Source organism: Desmodus rotundus, chromosome 5 (assembly GCF_022682495.2).
Source record: "Desmodus rotundus isolate HL8 chromosome 5, HLdesRot8A.1, whole genome shotgun sequence".
NCBI classification, from domain to species: Eukaryota; Metazoa; Chordata; class Mammalia; order Chiroptera; family Phyllostomidae; genus Desmodus; species Desmodus rotundus.
In genome coordinates this window covers 58,782,122-58,801,589 of record NC_071391.1, presented here as the reverse complement: position 1 = coordinate 58,801,589, position 19,468 = coordinate 58,782,122, and positions in this window count along the sequence as shown.

Sequence of the window (19,468 nt, the reverse complement as noted above, 5' to 3'; positions counted from 1 at the left end):
ACCTGGGACCAAGGGTGTTGGCCTGAATGGAGGGAAGTTCTTGCCACTTTCGTATTTTATGACATTCAGAGTTACCTCATTTTCTTTTTCTAATGTTTGGAGTAAAGGAAGCTTAATTTGGGTGAAGCACTCAGTAGGCAAAGCAGAATCAAACTCTCTGTCTATAAACAGCCCGAGACAACTCGGCTGTCACGCCATAGCACCTCACGGGCTGTGACTTCCGTCAAGACAAGGGTTATATCATGACCACCCAACGCTGTGCCTGGACCATAGTTAAAATGCAATTAAATGTTTGTGGAATCAATTACTGAACTTCTAAATAAGATACTCAAGCCTCTGAGTTGCTCCTCTTCCTATAACACTGAGATTGTTGCTTTCTCTGTCTGTGAAATGAGTACGCAACAGAAGAACACTGAGTGGTGTCCTCCAACAGAATCACAGTTTTAAGAGGCTGGTTTCTTATAACCACAGAAACTGGTTTTGCTACAGTCTCATTACCCAAATACATAAACTCAAGCTGTAAGCTGAAAGAGACTTGCCCAACTCCAAATTTTGATGCCAGAATTTTCTTGACACCTCAAGAATTCTGAAAATCCTGAAGGTGTCAGGTACATTTTACTATTCAAATTTCTAACTTGAATTATCTTTTCTGATACTAAAACCATCAGAGAAGAAGGGGGTACCTGAGAGTTCCAGTGGTGAAGTGCTCTCCAGGACCTTTAGGACCACCACAACCAAGCCGAATAGACCAAGCCTTACTCCGCGCCCACATGTACCTGCTCACAGTTCAACCTTAGCCCTCGAGGCTGTAGTTATTTGCTTATGTGTTTGTCTTGCCTACAAGATTATGAGTTTCTTGAAGACATCCACCTCATTTTATTAGTCTCCATAATTCTACCATCCAGCACACAGACTGGCATAGGCTCAGTGCTCCCTTCATATTTTCTGGATGTTACTAAATTCACTTTCTCTCTTAGTTCATGCTTCAGCAGAATCCCAACAAAACTCTTGTCACTTCAGTGTGTTTGAGACCACCTCTGTCTCTCACCTGCTCTTAGTCTCTTTAACTGTATAGAGTCCTTAAATTCACCAAGTGGCAAGACTGATACCCCCAGAGCCAGACTAAGACAAGCAATGAGCAGCAATCCTGTGATGATGTGGCCCCAGCCTCAGGCCCAGGCACTTTCTCACTCATGAAAAGGTATACTTTGAGCTGAAACAACCACCTTCAAGGTGACACTTCCCTTGCTGAATCTTTTGCCAAAAATTTCAGACTTTAATAAGAACAAATTTTATATAGATTATTTAAGACTCAATAGTAAAGAACCTTCCTATCTTTCTTCTAAACCATGCATCATCATCATCACCATCAACACTCATTGTGTTCACTACATACCACACACTGTTCTAAGTCCTTTACTGTTAATTAACAAACCTATCATATATATATACAGGTACATATTTATATGCATAGGTATACACATATGTGTATATATACATTGTTTTTATATATATATTATTATCTTCACTTTTCAGATAAGAAAACTGCCCAATGTCACATAGCTAGTAAATATTAAAACCAGGATTGAGACCAAAAAAATAAATAAATATAAGTCTGCCTTTCTTACCTACCATTATCCAAATTGGAAATTACTGTTTTTATTCTTCCCCATATCAACATTAGGTTTCAAATACAAGATTTTTATAGAGTACATCTGGAAAGAGAACACAGATGGAACATTGCCACCTGAATAAAAATGATTAAATGGTTTACTTATTCATCAGCATTCATTGAATAACTACCATGTGTTCGGTACTATTTTAAATGATGGAGATTAAAGAAAACAAAACCTGCTTTTTGAGATGACTCAGGTCTGATCTCTGAGATTAGAATTCATACTTCCTGGCTCCTTGTAACCATGAGTGAAGAACCGCTTAGCCTCTCTCTCAGCTGCAGTTTCTGAATCTTTTACTCAAGAATGACAATATTGCCTCATGGGGTTGGTCTAAGAACCAATTGAAATCAAATAAGAGCAATTATATTGGCTGATGTGGCCCTGTGTGATCTTGAGGCAGGATAGTAGAAAGCTAGGAAAATTCCTGGACAAGTGGAATGGGGAAACTGAGACAAGAAAATTAAACAAGGCCAAATAATTTGAAAAGCTTGGAGGCAGCTGGTGAATTGCAAGACCCTATCTTCTTTAACCAGGGACACTTAAGAGCAAATGGTTTACACCTCTCCTTCCAAACCAGAGAGCGCATAGCTGATGTCTCCCTGGTTGGGGAAAATAGAGAACAGAGAACCAATTAATGCCATTCATGCCAGCTACACCCAAGGACAGATGAAGTTAGGGAAACAAATAACAAAACCCCACTAGAGCCAGACAGACCCAAGATAAAAGTGAAACAGTAAAGCAGACCAAGGAATAATTCCAGTCTCTCCTATACTCTCATTTTGATGCATCAGCATATTAAAAATGTACCTGGAAAGCTGATGAACATTCTACTAAAACCCTCCCCTAAGATTCTCGCCTGCAGGAAAAAAAAATAAAAACCCTCAACACAAAGACCCAATGCAGGCTCACTCTAGAGCATGCCCATGCCCCTTCCCAGGCCTGAACTGTTTATTTCCTCCTCAACTCTAAGGGTCCCCATGAGACTTGCAGAGGAGCAGGGGAAGCCACAGCTTGTCCTGGGCTTTCCTGTCTCCAGGGCCTCCTTTTCTCTGACTTCCCAGTGAGCTAACAGCAGCCCTGCCTTGGCTCACTCCTTTCCTACAACTTTTTCTAGGGAGCCAAAGCAGAGAGTAGCACTGGCTCTACCCTGTTGCTTCTTCTACCCTAAGTCCTTCCTTTGTTTCACTGTTTTCAACTTTAATAAACATATGAAGAGGACCCCCAAAAACCAGTATTTATAAAAATCATGTATTTACCCTTACATGTTTAAACTTCAGTGCCCTTCAAAGTGCTCTCTGTTTGATGCAATTCATCTATTGACACGTGTTTCCCACTGCTCAAACCAGTATTTGAAGTCGCTTGAGACAAGATCAGGTGAATAGGGCAGGTGGGGCACAGGGGTCATGCTGTTTTTGGTCAAAAACTGCTGAACACTCAGCACACTGTGGGCAGGTACACTCGTAAATCACCCATGATGAAATGGGCAAACATGTTGAAAGAATCTTCCAAAAAAATTCACCAAAGCCAAACACGGTCTCTCACAATGCCAGCTGGTACGTTGGTATGGATGGGATCCTAGAACACTCACCTAGTGGGGGAGGCCTGTACTACAAGGGGACCACCCTCTAGAAGATAATTCTGAGGATTTTTTGGGTCCCCCCTCGAAGTCTCAAAATCACCTGGACTCACATTATGAAATCTTTCCTACATGAGGTCAAGAAACCACACACCGCAGACCAGCCTGAGGGTAGACACGCTCCAGGCTGGTGTCTGTCCGGTAACAATCTCACCTCTGACAGTCATGCTATTTGGCCATGAGGGCGATGGTGGACCCCCCACACATATGGGTAGATAACTCTCTCAGCTCCTTCAAGCTTTGCTCAAATGCCACTTTGATGAAAACCAACAATGATCAGAAAATTATACCTGCCCTTTCCCTCACTCTGGCACTCCTGGTTCCACTTTCCCTAACTTCAGTCTTTTTTGTCTAAATAGAATTTATCACCTGATAACATGCCATATAATTTAATGATTTATTCTGTTTACACATCCATTGCTTTCCTTTCCTTCCCTTCCCTTTCCACAATGGCAGAAAATTTTGTCTATTTTACTCACTGAAGTACCCCAAGTGCCTAGAAAATATCCTAGATCATAATATGTACTCAGTAAATATAAATTAAATGAATGAATGTACATAAGAGATTGCATGGTGCTTAGCATTTATTGCTCAAGAAATTGTTAAAATGTGCCTCATTCATAAGCTCACAGTATAATTTTAAAAAACTTAATCTGAAGATATTAAAAAAACATTTTGGGTGCTTTTTTTTGGATGCCAAGTTTCCTCTCCCTAACAAAGCTCTTTCCGTGTGACTGGCATTTGCATTTTTCTCGCACACAGCATGAACCTTTTCTGCATGACAGATTTTCTGAAGGTCGATTCTGCTTATCCTAGGTTTTTCGCTATTTTTTCCATATGCTGGTAGTGACTAGGTAGCAAGAGCTAGACACTCTGTGATTTGGCTCTCCTGAGAATATTCTTGGCCACCCCACAAAGTAATCATTAGACATTAACATTCCCTGAAATCCTAACATGTGCCTTGCTCTCTTCTCAGGATGCTGAGGAAGGAAAAAGGAGAAGAAGGTACAGGTAAAAAATGTAGGACATGACCAATAACTTCGAAGAATGCCCTGTGCATGATGTTTTCAAATATATTTTAATAAGAACGCTTGTGCTCAAATCATGGCTCTACCACTTACTGTTGCTGTGTGACCCTTGGACAACTAACTTAACTTCTCTGAGCCTTGAATTCCTTGACTGAGAAAAAGAGAGATGATAATAATTACTTCATAAGATTGTAGGAGGAAGAAAATGGTGCTTATAAAAAATAAAAGTTGCCAGGGCTGGTGTGGCTCAGTGGATTGAGTGTCGACTGGTGAACCAAAGTGTCAGCAGTTTGATTCCCAGTCAGGGCACATGTCTGGGTTGTGGGCCAGGTCCCCAGTAGGGGGCACATGAGAGGCAACCACACATTGATGTTTCTCTCCTTCTCTCTCCCTCCCTTCTTCCTCTCTCTAAAAAGTAAATAAAATTGTTTAAAAAAGAAATCAATCTTAAAAATAAATAAATAAATAAAAGCTAAAGATGCTCAGAACAGTGCTTGGAACATTATAGATACTGCTTAACAAATTGTAATTTTTATATTATGCATCATCTGAGAAAACAAAGGCACAAGAAATGAAAATAAATAACCATCAAGGGTTAAATAAACATGACAACATTGGAGACTGAGGGTTAATGATAGCTGCAGTAATCAAGGAGAGATTTTATTCACTTGATAAACATATAGTGAGAAAATCTACCGTTTCATCTTGAAGAGTTTTAAACCCGGTGGAGGAGATGGGGGAAACGAACATAAGGTCTGTGAAATAGGTGACGGGAGCACTATTGAGAAAGGTCACTCTGATGACAGTGTGAAACACATACACACAAATATATGCATATACATGGCAACATCAAATATATATTAATTATAACAAATGCATATATATATACATATATATGGTCTTTCCAGAAGACATCCAGCCATGTACTATGAAAAATAGAGACATTTATTGAAGAAGATACAACATACAAGAAACATTGTACATAGGACAATGACACCCCAGTCCCCTTTGAAATAGACACATTGGGATCTCACACAGTTCTACCAATTGCCATCAGCTGCCCCCCGTTATATGTTCCTGAATCTCATCACAGTCTGAAATCTCTTCCCTTTCAAAGGTGATTTTAGCTTTGGGAAAAAGCTAGAAGTTGCAGGGCACCAGATCTGGAATATAGGGGAGCTGAGTCGCCTGGGTGATTTGATGTTTCACCAAAAAACTCTGCACAAGGCATGGTGCATGAGAGGGCATGCATGTTGTTGAGATGAAGCTGCCAATCACCAGATGCCCACAGCTGCAGCCTTCTGAATCATCCGAATAGTTTCCGCAGAGGAGTGTTCAAGCTTAACACAAATTTGATGCAGATTTGTTGCTCTATTTGCTCAGGCATTTTGAATGAAACAGCCACACAGTACACACGCTCACTCAAAGGCATCTAAAACCCTCATTGACTAGTACAGTGAAGCTGTCATTGTTCACACATGCGAATTCCAGTCCACTCTCCTTGGCTGCCAGGTTACATTGATGTCATGCAAATGGTTCTCTTTATATTAACAATGGTTGGACTCTTTCCAAACAGATCTTGTATATGCATGCTGTTGCTATGGACCAACACAAAAAGATCTCTTTGGATTTTTTTATATAGAATTTTATGTAAAGGAGAGGGTAAAAGCAAGAGCTAATTAGCAGGTTGCTACTATTGGACATAGTCAATTCTCAGCCCACATTTTATTTAATCAATATCATTTTACATAGAGTTGATACTCTTTCTTCTTTGAAACACTTTCTTCTCTTGATTCCAGGACATCACGCTCATATTTTCATTCCTGCTTCCCTGGTAGCCTTAGTTGGTTTGTTTTATTCTTCCCATCCACTTGACCTTGGGTTTTATAACTCTTAGCTTTGGACTTCATCTCTTTTCCAGCTGTACTCATTCCTTGTTTTTCCACCAGTCTCGGAACATATCTCACCTATATATTAAGTCTTAAATTCGCATTTGTAGATCAGATCTTTCCCTTGAACTCCAGATTTGTGTGTCCAATTTCCTTCTCTACATATCCACTTGGATATTTAATAGACATCTCTAATCTAACATGCCCCAAACTCCCAATCTCCTACTCTACACCTGTTCCACACATGGTTTTACCACCTCAGTTAATCACAACTTCATTCTTAGTGTTTCTCAAAACATAAACCCCAGAGTGATCCTTGACTCTTCCCTTTCTCTCATAGCTATACCCAAATCAATCAGGAAATCCTGTCAGCCCTACCTTCAAATTATCTCATAAAACTATTTCTTGCCAATTCCATAGCTACTCTCCCAGTCCAAGTCACCGTCTTCTCTCACCTTAATCTTTGCAATAACCTCCTAAAAGGTCTCCCTGTTTCCACTCTTGACCACCTTTAGTCTATTCTCAACAGAGTAGTCAGGGTGATCCTTTCAAGACACAAGCCATACGTTACTCCTCAGTTCAAAAGATTCACAAGCTCCCTAGTTCATTCAGAGTCAAAGTCAAAGAACTTATAATAGCTGCAATCTCCTAACCAAAACATCCTCTGTTACTTCCTTGACCACATCTTCTAACTCCCTCCACTCCAGCCTTGCTGGTCCCTTGATGTTGTTAGAATATTCCAGGCATCCTCCCACCTGAGGGCTTTGAGCCTGCTGTTCCCTCTACCTAAATCTTCCCATAAATATGCCCATGGCTCCTTCTCCCACCTACTTTACATCTGCTTAACAGCCATCTTTTTAATGAGACCGCTCCTCATTATCCTATTTAACATTAACATCCCATCCATTCCACCCCTGCTCCCTTCCCTGACTTAGCTTCACAGAACATATCATCCTCAAACATTTCATACAATTTATTTTCATAATGGCCTTCTTCCCCTAAAAGAAGGCAAATTATAAAAGTTCAGAAATTTTTCTTTTATTGTTTATTGGACATTTCCAGTGCATAGAAGAGTGTTTCATGCATAATAAATGCTCAATAAGTGGTTTATATAAGAATAACTGAATTGACAACTGAATGTGAAAAGGAAGAAATGTAGATAAAGATAAATTTAACATGTTGTACTAATTTTTATAGAGTAGAGAATGAAATCGACTTAAGTCCAAAAATGAGAAGGTTTTGGGGAAATTTTTATTTGAGGTTTTTATTTGAGGCTGTCAAAATAAAGATTTCTAGGTCGGCAGGAAGAAGTAGGAGCTAGGAAAGCGGGGCTGGAGAAACACAGCCAGCCCAGTGATGTGCTGTAGAAAATGGCAGTCTCCACAGTCAGAGTAAGAAGAAAGGAGCCTGATAGAACCCTTAGGGGCAGAGAAAGAGAACCACCATAGCTGTGTTCTCCACTGCTCTGCCCCTCCCCCCGTGCCTCACGTGGCAGATGGCAGGTTTAGGTAGGACAGTCCCAATCCAGATGTGTTCACTGTACATGAGGTATAACAGGAAGTGAATTAACCCTCTAATCTTAAAGACAAAATTTATGAAACAACAGTTTCAGGCATTAAACAACAGATTGAGAAGGACATTAATTCTTGAGAGAGAAGAGATCAAGCTGATGGACCCTATGATAACTTACTTCCTGGGGACGATAAGCTCACTGCTGGAGAGAATTTGTAACCTGCAGTGTGGGGAGGGTGAACTCGGAATGCAGCAATCTCCCTACTTTGCAAAGACTGAGTCCATAATCCAGGGAGGCCACAGTGGAAAGAATTTGTAATGCAGGGAAAGGAGAGGAGAGAGCTGCAGAGATGCCTCTGGAGATCTGCAAAGGGTACTGCTTGAAACTTATGAGTAGTAATCATCACACGCATTTGAGGAAAATACTTGAGGCCAGTGCAAAAAACACAACAGTTTCAGGTAGAACAATCTAGGAAGGTCACACATGGCAAGGCATAGTTCCTGTTCCCATCAGTCGGGGAAACACACCGTATCATATGATGCTTCAAACCGAGCCCTTGGAAAAGTATTGCCTCAATAAAGGGACAAATTGCTGAAGTGAGAGAAAATGTGTCTTTAGGGTCATCTGCATTCCCTCAGGAAGAGACAATGTCAAGTGTTCAACAATGACACTGTTGCCAAATATATATTTTTTCTTGATATATATATCAAGAAGGTTGCAGTTACAGATAATTCCATGACTCTGGTAATTAAGATATTGTATACCTATTGACTTTAGTGAGAGTAAATTTAGTAGGCATTGGATAGGCAGAGGAGAGAATGATCTGTGGGGAGGAGATAGGGAGCATACTGAATCCATAGGAAGCAATCATGAGATTTTGATAATGAAGTGGTTTATAATCCCAGATCAGATTAACTAGAGTCAAGGAAATCCACTCTGGGGAAACACAGGAAGGTAAGAATGTGATAAATTCATAGGGGAGAGTCACACACTACCATTTGGTTCTCGATTTCCAGCCTACAAAACACATCACAGGTACACATAAAAATTGGACAGATATTTTGCAAATCACCATGGGATAAAAGCAAACAAAATATAGAAAGCAAAGGAAATGTTAATACAACATGTAAAGCATAAAACTATGTGACAGCCAAATCTCTGTTGTGACGATAAATGCAATTGAGTGAGCGTATCTAATGTTGTTAAAGGAAAAACATACCTTTTCCCAAAGGAAGAAAAACTGCAGTAGGGATGCAAATTTCATCTTTAGAAAAGTGATCGCCCAAAAGGAGACTGAACTGTCGGCTATGCCGGTCTCCCTGTGTAGATTCTATAAATGTTTCTGTTCTGCTCTTTTTGTCCGAAGGCCCAGCAGGTGATTGAATGACTTTCACAAGTGCTTTCCATCTGTGATTACAACAAAACAGATAGAACATAAGCAATTAAAATCAAATATCCCAAGTCTTCTGGGATAGAGTATTATATTTCTAACAGAAATAAATCTGACAAAGAATATCCATTGAAAGATTTATTATAGTGAAGAAAATATCTATCACATGTAGAGATAAGAAGACATCCATCTGAAATAAACACCAAATGAATTATTGTACGATAGAAAAAATAAATAAAACAATAATAAATCATACTGCAGCATCACATGACTACTGCACGTTAAAGCAAATTTATTGAGAAAAATAAATTTGCTTTAAAACATTATCAATTGCTAATCCCTTAACAGAAAAGCAATAGCATTAACTTGCTATGTTGTAGTTATATACTCATTAATTAATAAATGAAAATACGTAGTTATCATTGTGCGTCTTCATGGAGGCAAGAAAAACAGTACAAGGGTCACCATGTCATATCTCACAATGTGCAGCAACATAAAAGTCAAAATATCAAGGAAGTAGTAAAATGCTAAACCTAAAATACATTTTTGTTGCAAGAGTATCTGGGGAAGAAACAGCTAGTGTCCTGAACTAGCAACAACCAAGGTCAGAAGCAAGTCCATTTTTCCTGAAGAAGCACATAAACACAGGATGAGAAGGGATGCCTTATGCCTGCAGGATCAGACTTGGGCCCTAACTCCCTGCAGAAGCCTTCAAATCTAAGAACCACAGATTCCTTCCAGACAATGAGGAATTATTTACACGCCATCTTGAATAAGCGTATGCCAGGAAATATACCTTCAAATAATTGCCTAACACTTTAACAGAAAGCATCTGGGCCTGGATTGTATATACAAGGCAGGCATTGTTATAACTCCCATTTTTCTTATGCAGAAATGAGTTTTGCAGAAACTAGAGAGTTGCTTTTATAATTTAAGACATTTCTAGTAGCTAGAGTTTGAGTCCCTATCTTCCAGCTCCAAGTGGGGAGAACTTCCAGTGTTCTCAGAGCAATCCACATTAATAAAAGATTACGTTCTGTGCCCTACAGTATTGAGATGATTTGTGTGCAGTTGCTATTAATCCAGAGCAGATGAGGCAGATCAAATGCCATCATTGCCAGAGGAATAAGTTAGGAGAAACTGTATGAAGAGCAGTGTGAGTGGTCTCATGCATCCAGAAATCTGTTCTCAAATCCGTAGGGAGCCGAGGGTTATGTGCAGGGCACTCAGAAAACCAAAGGTCTGATCTCAAGGTGGACAGGCGGATAAAGATCTGTGTTGAGGGAAGACAGGGGGATACCCAGGGTCCGGGAGAGCTAATCCAAGCATGACCAGGTTTTCCCGTATTAGGTTGAGGAAACAGGTACAGGGAGGTTTGGTCATCTACTTCTGTCAAACAGGAAGTAGAGCCCAATCCTTCTGAGTCTTCATCCCAAGAGCCTCAAAATGAACAAAACAAAAAAGCAAAGCATATAGAATACTTTTAAATAATATCATTCTGCCTTCTGAGTAGGGCCCCGGAGGAAAAGAGAAGCAGAGAGAAAGTAAGTTTTCTTTTAGACCTTGGTAATTTACAGTCTAAAAAATATGACCATTTGGAGATTTTGATTTTGTGCTCAGTGATTTCTAACAGGCTTGCGCGTAACTGCCCAGAGGTTTGCTCTCTTTGCTTCCTGTGTAGGTAAAAGGAAAGCGAAGAAAGGCTAAGGAAGGAAGATACGGGAAGCACTGACACAAAGGCTCAGTTTGGCCTGAAGGGAGCAGTGCTTGCTCAGCCAAATGACAAACACGACAGTGTGAGCTGATTACCTTTCCCCGTGGTTTTTGGAGGCAGGTGAGGGGGGGCTGCGGGGTGGAAGAAAGTCAAGCAGAAAATGCTTTGCTCAAGCGCGGATAATTATAACAGAGAGGAAAGGAGCCAGACTAAGGAAACAAAATTAAGCCAAGGAGAATGAAGGCTGACCACTGAGAGAAATGGCAATGCGTAGAAGACGATTAGATCAGGAAACTCTCTTCCAAGGGAAATTAGAGGAACCCCATAGCTTGTGTAATTAAACACAGATCATACTATAGGGAACATACCTGAGCTAATGGAGGAAGAATAGAAAGACCCATCTGAGAATCCTGCGCTCGGGAAAGTCACGAGCGAGAAAAGGGCCCTACCTGAGCACAGGTTTATTACGAATAAGAAATAATCAAGCTTCACCACTAATGTTTCTCTGAGTCTAAAGTATAGTTTGAAGTCTCCTTCTTGCTCGTTCCCGCCAATGGTGCCCACTTGATTTAAACATCTTCTGGCATTTGTTTGGTTGGTTGTTTTTGTTGTTTGTTTTATTTGTGTGGATATCTGAGTTTAACAGATATCTTCCACTGTGTCAAAATTTCACATATGTCTATGGGTCTTCCCAGTGGTAATCATTCACACAGTAATAACAAATCACTGGACACAGCCTGAAAAATTTAATGATTTACATTGTAAATTGCAGGGATCCTGGGACCAGGCTCTGGGGCCAGAATCAAGTTTTAACCTCACACTATGGGTGATGTTGACCAAGTTAATTAACCTTTCCAAGGTTTAGTTTTATCGTGCATAAAATGTCTCTCCCTTAAGACTGTTGTAGGAAAAACATTTTAAAAAATTAAATGATAATTTAAAAAATTAATGCAGAGCCTCATCATAAATGGTAGTGATGGTGAAAATAAAAGCTACAACCCCAGATATTAAGGGTTCGAGAGAAACCTGATAGACGATACGAAACGTGCATTTAGTTCCAGCTGTTGGAAGGTGCTCGTGACTACCGACTGTCCCTTAAGCCTGTGATTATATGGAGATGCTATGCAAGAGTGGCGACATTCAAGCATTTCCTACCCAGGGTCATTCTGAGAAAGTTACAGAGTGAAGAGATGAAGAAATGCACCTTTCTTGTGTGTCCATGCATAGCATGAGGACACGTGATATCTTTCTTTCCCCAAATAAACTCCTGCCAAAGTTTGGCATATACATAATCATAAGAAATTTTTCCCCATTTCATTTGCGAGGTAATCTGGGCTCTTTGTGATGGAAAGAGCAAGAGTTTGGGAATCAGAAAGTAGGGGTTTAAGTCCCAGGACCACCACTTCCTCCTCAGTTTAGCTAGAACTTATCTGAGCCTTCATCATCCTCATCGCAAAACAGAAATAGCTATCGTCTCCCTGACTACTTCACCGGGTTGTTATAAAAATAAATCACGTATGTGGAGGTGCTTTGTAACGTATCTAAATATTATTTACCACATTATTGTCTCACCAAAAAGTAAAGTTTTTCTTTACAAAGAAAACAAAAAATAAGTTCCAGTATTGTGGGTCTACAGAAGAACAGCAGTCTGGTATTTACGCATTTATAATGGGTGACCCGCTGGTACCCTTCCATTTGTGAAGCTCGCAAGTCACACCCCATTCAATCTATCCTGTAGGAAAAAGCAACTGCGCTCGCAAGAGAAAACTATGCGTTGTCTAGAGCACAGCCCTCTGGTTTGCATTCTATTGTTTTCTTATCTTTGAGCTATTTTGTAACTGTGTAAATGATAGGTAACTGATAGCAATGCAAGTTGTGTATATAATTCCTGTCTATAAATATGCAAATTGTGTCCCACCCAGTAGAGATTCAATCATCTTCCCTCTTTGATGAAAAATTAGTTTTGCCACAATTTGCATATTCATTTCAATATTCCTGATCTATAAATACTTGTTATTTGAATCAGTTATTATATCTTTCTGGCTCCCTCATGAGTTAAACAAAAATTTTTATAAGGAGTTAAATTTTATATTTTGATGAGAAAAATGAATTTACTCTTTCTTTTGAAATTATCTTTAAACAGTTTGTGCATTCATCATTTATTCCACAAATATTTGTTGATTAATGACTCTGCCCAACTCTGGCCCCATTTTTAAACGGCTCCACTTGTGTCAGCTTTTCACAGGACATGCAGACTGCTTTTGAGGGACTCACAGTCTACGGATTTTGCTGCTCACGTGGCGGTCAAGCACCCAGGTTTGCACAGCCCCCACTTAATGGATGTACCATCAGTGCCCACTGACTGACTTCTAAGGCGGGGCAGTTGTAAAAACCCAACATGAATGTTAGATCCTCCTCAACTAAATCAGCTCCCTATAGAAGTAAAGCAATCACTGCAACAGAGAATCTTTAATATCTTTTCTTAAATAATTAGATTTCCAGAGCAGAGAAGTCATTCTTCTAGTTATTTATCTGTGTAAACTTTTTCCTTAATCTGGGGACTTGAACTTTTATCATTATTTGCAGGAGTCAGTGTCACCCACGTTGCTCTGGTAATATTTTCATTCAATTATCATCAACCACAAACCCCGTGTTCGTTTCTGTCAGATCCTAACATGACGTCTGTCTCACAGATACTGACAAGAATGAACATCAGGATTCTTTCTTCAAATGAAAAATAAAAGTTTTATTACAAATTTTCTAAGCCCTTTGCAGAGTGAGAAAAGCCTCGCCTGGCAAAAAAATAATTTAGTAGATAGAATTAGATATAAATCTTACTGAAAAAATTAAAAGGAACTACAGGCCTAGAATGAAATACAAATCATTGTCTCCAAAAGGGAGCTGGCATAAACCTTGAACAGGCTTATTAATAACGCCCAATCTGCCCTGAAGCCTCCTCAACACCAGTGGGAAAGAATGTCCGTTCTGACCACGCTGTAAATACAGCTAGCAGGAGAGGGTATTTTATGGCTTCTCAATGACCTCATGAATCACTGTGAGAGGTTGTTCCCAAAACTGGAGGGAATTAAATTAGCTGCTCCAAGAGTTCTTAGAAGGTTGAAATGTGCTATTGTGTCCACGTTATATGTCACAACTGATGCAGTCAACCCAGCAATTTCAGCTATAATAAATTTTAAACACTGGTCAAACTGGCCATTTAAATTAGCCCATTTGAAATGGCTGCGACAACTGGCACTGAATATACAAACTCAAAATTAGATCATGCCTTTCAGATGTCACAGTATTGTGGGGCGAATGAGCCTTGAAAGTAAGTAACTAGGTAAGTTACCACATGTGGGAAGTGCTAAGTAACATAACAGAAGGAGAAATCAAAAGATATGGCTGGAGGGAGGGAGATTACATTCAACTGTGGCTTTACAAGGCTTTCTGTGGGAGGGGAATTTGGCCTGGGCACTGAAGGATGATAACCGTCTATGTGGAAATAAAAGGCTTAAGCATTTCAGGAATAGGGCACAGCCTTTCCAAACACGTGGAAGAGACGTGAAAGGACATGCATGCGGAGGAGAAATAAGCTCTCTAGGTGAATGTCCTCTGTGCCTACCTTCTGCGATGGCTTTGTCCTTGGTAAGACCATCTCCTTGGTACCAATCACTACAAATTCTCTGTGTGGGAAGATGATACTGGGGAACACAAGCACCCAGATATGGGAAGGCTTGGAGCGTGGACTGGAAATAGCAGAGGACTCATTTTTTTTTATGGAAAAGTAATGGTTTTCCAACTTTATAAATCTATATGACTTTTATATATATATATTTAAATCCTATGTGGAACCTCCATAAGCAAAATGGAACTGCTATGTTTGAAACATAGAAGAGGGTCCAGAGGCCCACCTACTCAGCTTCCACTCCTTAAGGGCAGCCCCTGGGTGAGAGGGGGGAGGTCTTCTGTGGCTCTCTGGAATACAGTTATAGGAAGCACTGCTCTGTAGCAAAGGATGTACAACAGTTGTAAAGAAATAAGAGGTTTGGGTCGGACGCAGAAGGGCCAGGGATTCCAGGGCGCGTGTTGCAGTTGTTCTGTAATGGAGAGGGTATCACCGAGAGCTGTTGCTCAGGTAAGAGGTCATGAAACCTGGGTGAGAGGAGAGACAGTGGGAATGGGATGGTGGAAAGAATATATCATTCAGAAAAAACTCAGCAGGACTTTGCAAGTGATTGATATGAAGGGCAAGAAAAAGGGAGAAATCCCCCCAAAAAGGCAGGATTTCAAGCCGGATGACTGAAGTCATTAGAGAAAGGAGTGACTGTTCGAGGCTTGAGAGGAAAGATGGAGAACTCAGGTTAGTACCTGGTGCAGAGGCCGGGCACAGAGATGAAGGTGGTCAACCAAGAAGCAGACACAACACTGGACCTTAGTCACTGAGGTCAGAGCTTCCAGTGGTGAATTCAGCTCCAAAAGCACAGGGCTACCATTCTTGGATGCAACACAGTAGCACGGAGCTGAAAGGAGGGCTGCTACCTCCTCCACCCCTAGAGGGAAAGCCCACATTTCAGCCTCTCATGCCCTGAGAGGGGGCAGCACCTAGTTGGTGCCATTTTCTCCAGCCCCTCCTTCCAGCATCTTTGCCACTTATAAAGAAAGAATAATGGTACTTTGGAATTTTTTTTCTTGCTCAAGGTAGAGAAGAGTTCATCACTGTGTCTTTTTCTTCTTTCTTGGTTTTATTTTCTGGAGAATCAATGTGTTACAAGATGCCTATCCTTACAACAATTTAAAAAAGATGGTAAACATTTCCACTTCATGGAGTCCCAGGAAGAACTTTGTTTTTCTGGAATCTGCCTCACACAAGGTTTGGTGTCTGGGTGGTCACACCTGTATCATTTGAGTTAGAAAGTGAAAGGGATAAAGCCCAAACTTTCAAATCCATAACTATCTTGACTCTGTCTACCATGATAAGTGGAGGAAAATGCATTCTCAAATAACACAGATGAAACACATTCTGTATTCTTCCCAAATCAGGGACTGGAGCCCCTTAACAGAGCCCCAGTGTTGGTCTAAGGGAACTTTTGTTCAGACACCTAACTTCAAAAATTGAATCACACCTGCTCACCCCCTCTACGACTGAATTGATGTCTCCATCACGAGGCCCGAGATTCAGTCATATTCTGAGGGAACATAGGTTTCTGCTCCACTTCCTCACATGCATCTATGACATTAACCACAAAAATGCAGCTGCCTCCCTGACTGCGGGTGAAGTCAAAATGCCTCCAAGAAATTTTTACTAAAAATTGCTTGGGTGGCATTTGATTCAGGCAGCCATGGTTTTCCAGACTGCCCTCCACTACAAATAGTGCCGAAGTCTTTGTCTTCTTGCAATGGGGGGCACACCCCCTGGGAATGGGGGCGGGGTCTCAGCTGCGCCTGCGCCTGCGTGACAGGGACTGTGCCCCCTTGCTGAACACAGCGGCCAGAGGAGGGGCAACAGCCAACGTGGCCGACATGGCCCTCATTGGTTGGAAGGATGGACACTCCCACTGGCTTTTGGCATGCAGAGGATTCCAGGAGTAGACTTTTGAAACGAAAATATTTCAAACAAAGCAAAAGCAGTTGGTTCTTTCTCCTCCCCAAGCCAGGGGTGCGTATCAACAGTCACCAGCAGGCCTGCCAGCGTGGCCAGTGCGGGCCTGTGAGCAGAGGCCTGGGGCACAGACTCAGAAAGATGCCTGAAGCTGGACAGTGAATGGAGACCAGCTGAGCCAACTGCGTTTATGATACTGTTGGGTGGGAGAAGCAGCTCCTAGGACGACCTTGAACTGAGCTGGCAGAGGGTGACAGGGCGATTTTTCTTTAAGTGTCTTAGAGGGAACAGGCTTTGAGGCAGAAGCGTGCCATTATTTCCAAAGACCTTGGTGATGATAGCATTGTGAACAGATTTTTATTCTTGTGTTATTTTCAGTTCTCGAACCTGTGTAGTAGTTGTGACGACAACTATTTAAATAGCTATTTTCGATGTCGCACTCTTTTTCTTTCCCCTTACTTTTGTTACCCAGATATTGTAGGAAGGAACTTGCCATTAAACAAAAGATTCCTTTCTTTCCCGCTGAACTCTGTCTTTAGAGATTGGCCTGGTAGGCGGCGAGTGGTGGGACCCCCTGTACTGTTTGGGTTTGTTAACAGAAAATGCAACTCCCTTGCCAGGACCCTATAGCTGCTCATGGATGGTCAACCCTGGAGGAGTGAGACCATGGGTTTTCCCAGGTGCTAGCACGCCCACTGGAGACGTCGCCACTTAAGTATGCCTGGCAGGTGGCAGGGAAGTGGATCTGGGAAGGGGGTAAACTCCAAGAAGGAAAAAGGATAACCTGAGTTTGGGGGGCTGTGACCTGGGGTTTGGATGAGGACTGGCCAAATTTTTGGTAGGCCATTGCTTGGGGGCCACAATTTACATCGGCTGGCAGAAGATAAAACCCAAAAACCTGCTTGTGAGATGGACTTGCACACTTAAGTTTTGCTTATATGTTCAAAGTTTGCCTGCAATGTTTTGGTCAGAGCTCTAGGCCTGTACATCTGCGCCATTAAGGGCTGTTTTGCATTGGTTCCTGGAGGGAGCCCAAGTGGGCAGAATTTAAGCGAACTGGACCATGGGCTGCTATTATTCAATGTCCAAGGAGGTATTGATTTATTTTTGTAATACTGTGTGGCCTACCCTAAGCACATTTTGGATTGTAGGGAAAGGCCACCTGTGGGTGGTTCCCTAGATTACTCTACCCTTATGCACTTGGAACAGTATTCTCAGTAGTTATACAGATGGGATGAAATCCGTTACATCAAGGCATTTATGTCCTTGCATAACAGGGTTTCACCACAGACAGAGGTCCACTTGATGGTGCAGAGAAGGGAAGGGGCCTTGAAGCCTCTTCCTGATGGTAAGACATGGGAAGAAGTGGAGAATGAGGAGATAAACTTCATCAATGTTCTGGACCCAAGGGACCCAGAGTTGATGTCAGGAGGAGCTTCCTTGCTACCAAGCCCTTTGCAAGCTGTCCCTGAAGTAGAGACCAGAGAGCCAATGGCCCCACCCCTGTATGACAAGGGATAAGTCTCCTCCTCAAAGACCCATCAGGGCACCCAATTTGGCCAGGGAGCCTCCCTATGTAGAGCAAGGCAGCCTCCTTTGAGGCAATATCCTATAGGCAGAGTAAATCAGAAAGGTCAGCCCACTGGCTACTGTTGGGCCCATTTTCCACTTCAGACTTACTGAATTGTAAGAATTCCACCCCTCACATAGGGATCATCCTCAGAGAATGGCAGATCTTATCACCTCCATTACTGCCACTCATCCATCCCAACTGGACAGATGTGCAGGCTCTCCTTAACATCTGGTTAACTGCAGATGAGAGCCGGCTGGTTATAAATAGGGCTAGGAACAGACCTAATGTGTCCACCAAAGGAATCCTGATGGGACCCCCAACCCAGCCAGGGCAACTCCCTTGACAGATGCTAACTGGAAACCAAATTGTGGGGAACTAGCCTTCCTGGGACATTAGAGAAAGTGTATACTGGAAGGCCTTAAGAAAGGGGTCCCCAAACAAGAGGGCCTGAATATTATACTGGCTTTTCAAAAAGACCAGATGAGGACCCCTCTGAATTTTTAGAGAGAATCTACCAGGCCTACAGGAAGCACACTGATGCTGATCCACAGACACCAGAGAATGTACGGATGGTGAACATGAATGTTATTGGACAAAGTGCCCCGGATATTAGAAGGAAACTCCAGAAGTTAGATGGGCATTGGGAGTGAATCCCTCTCAGCTGGTAGACACAGCCTCTAAGCAGGGGTGTCCAACCTGCAGCCAGCAGGCTGCATGCAGCCCAAGATGGCTATGAATGCAGCCCAACACAAAATCATAAATTTACTTAAAACATTATGAGATTTTTCTGTGATTATGTGTCACAATGTATTTAACGTGTGGCCCAAGACAACCCCTCTTCTTCCAGTGTGGCCCAGAGATGACAAAAGGTTGGACACCCTGCAAAGTCTACAACACCCAGGAAGCAAGGAAGGTAAAGCCGGTCATGGTGTTCCCAGAAAGAGGGTGGCGAGGCCAGAAGAAGAGGAGAGTTCCTAAAGCAGGGGTGTCCAAACTTCTGGCATCTCTGCGCCACACTGGAAGAAGAAAACTTGTCTTGGTCCACACATTAAATACATTGCAACATGAAATCACAAAAAAATCTCATATTTTAAGTAAATGTACGATTTTGTGTTGGGCCACATTCATAGCCATCTTGGGCTACATGTGGCTCACAGGCTGCAGGTTCAACACCCCTGTGACCTAGAGGGAAAAAGAGAGGCCCACTAGGTGCCAGTCAGTGTCCCTATTGCAAGGAGGGCCATTGGAGAAGGGAGTGCCTGAAACTCAAAAGAAAAAGTATAGGTGAAAACGTTGCTGAGAAATGCTAAAAAACTGAGGGGAGTCTAATGACAAATGAGGAAGCCCAGGGGCTGCCTTGGACATTTCTCAACCTATTACTATTTTCCCACAGTAGCCCCAGGTACATTTAATTGTGGGGAACAAGCCAATTGATTTCCTTGTAGATACG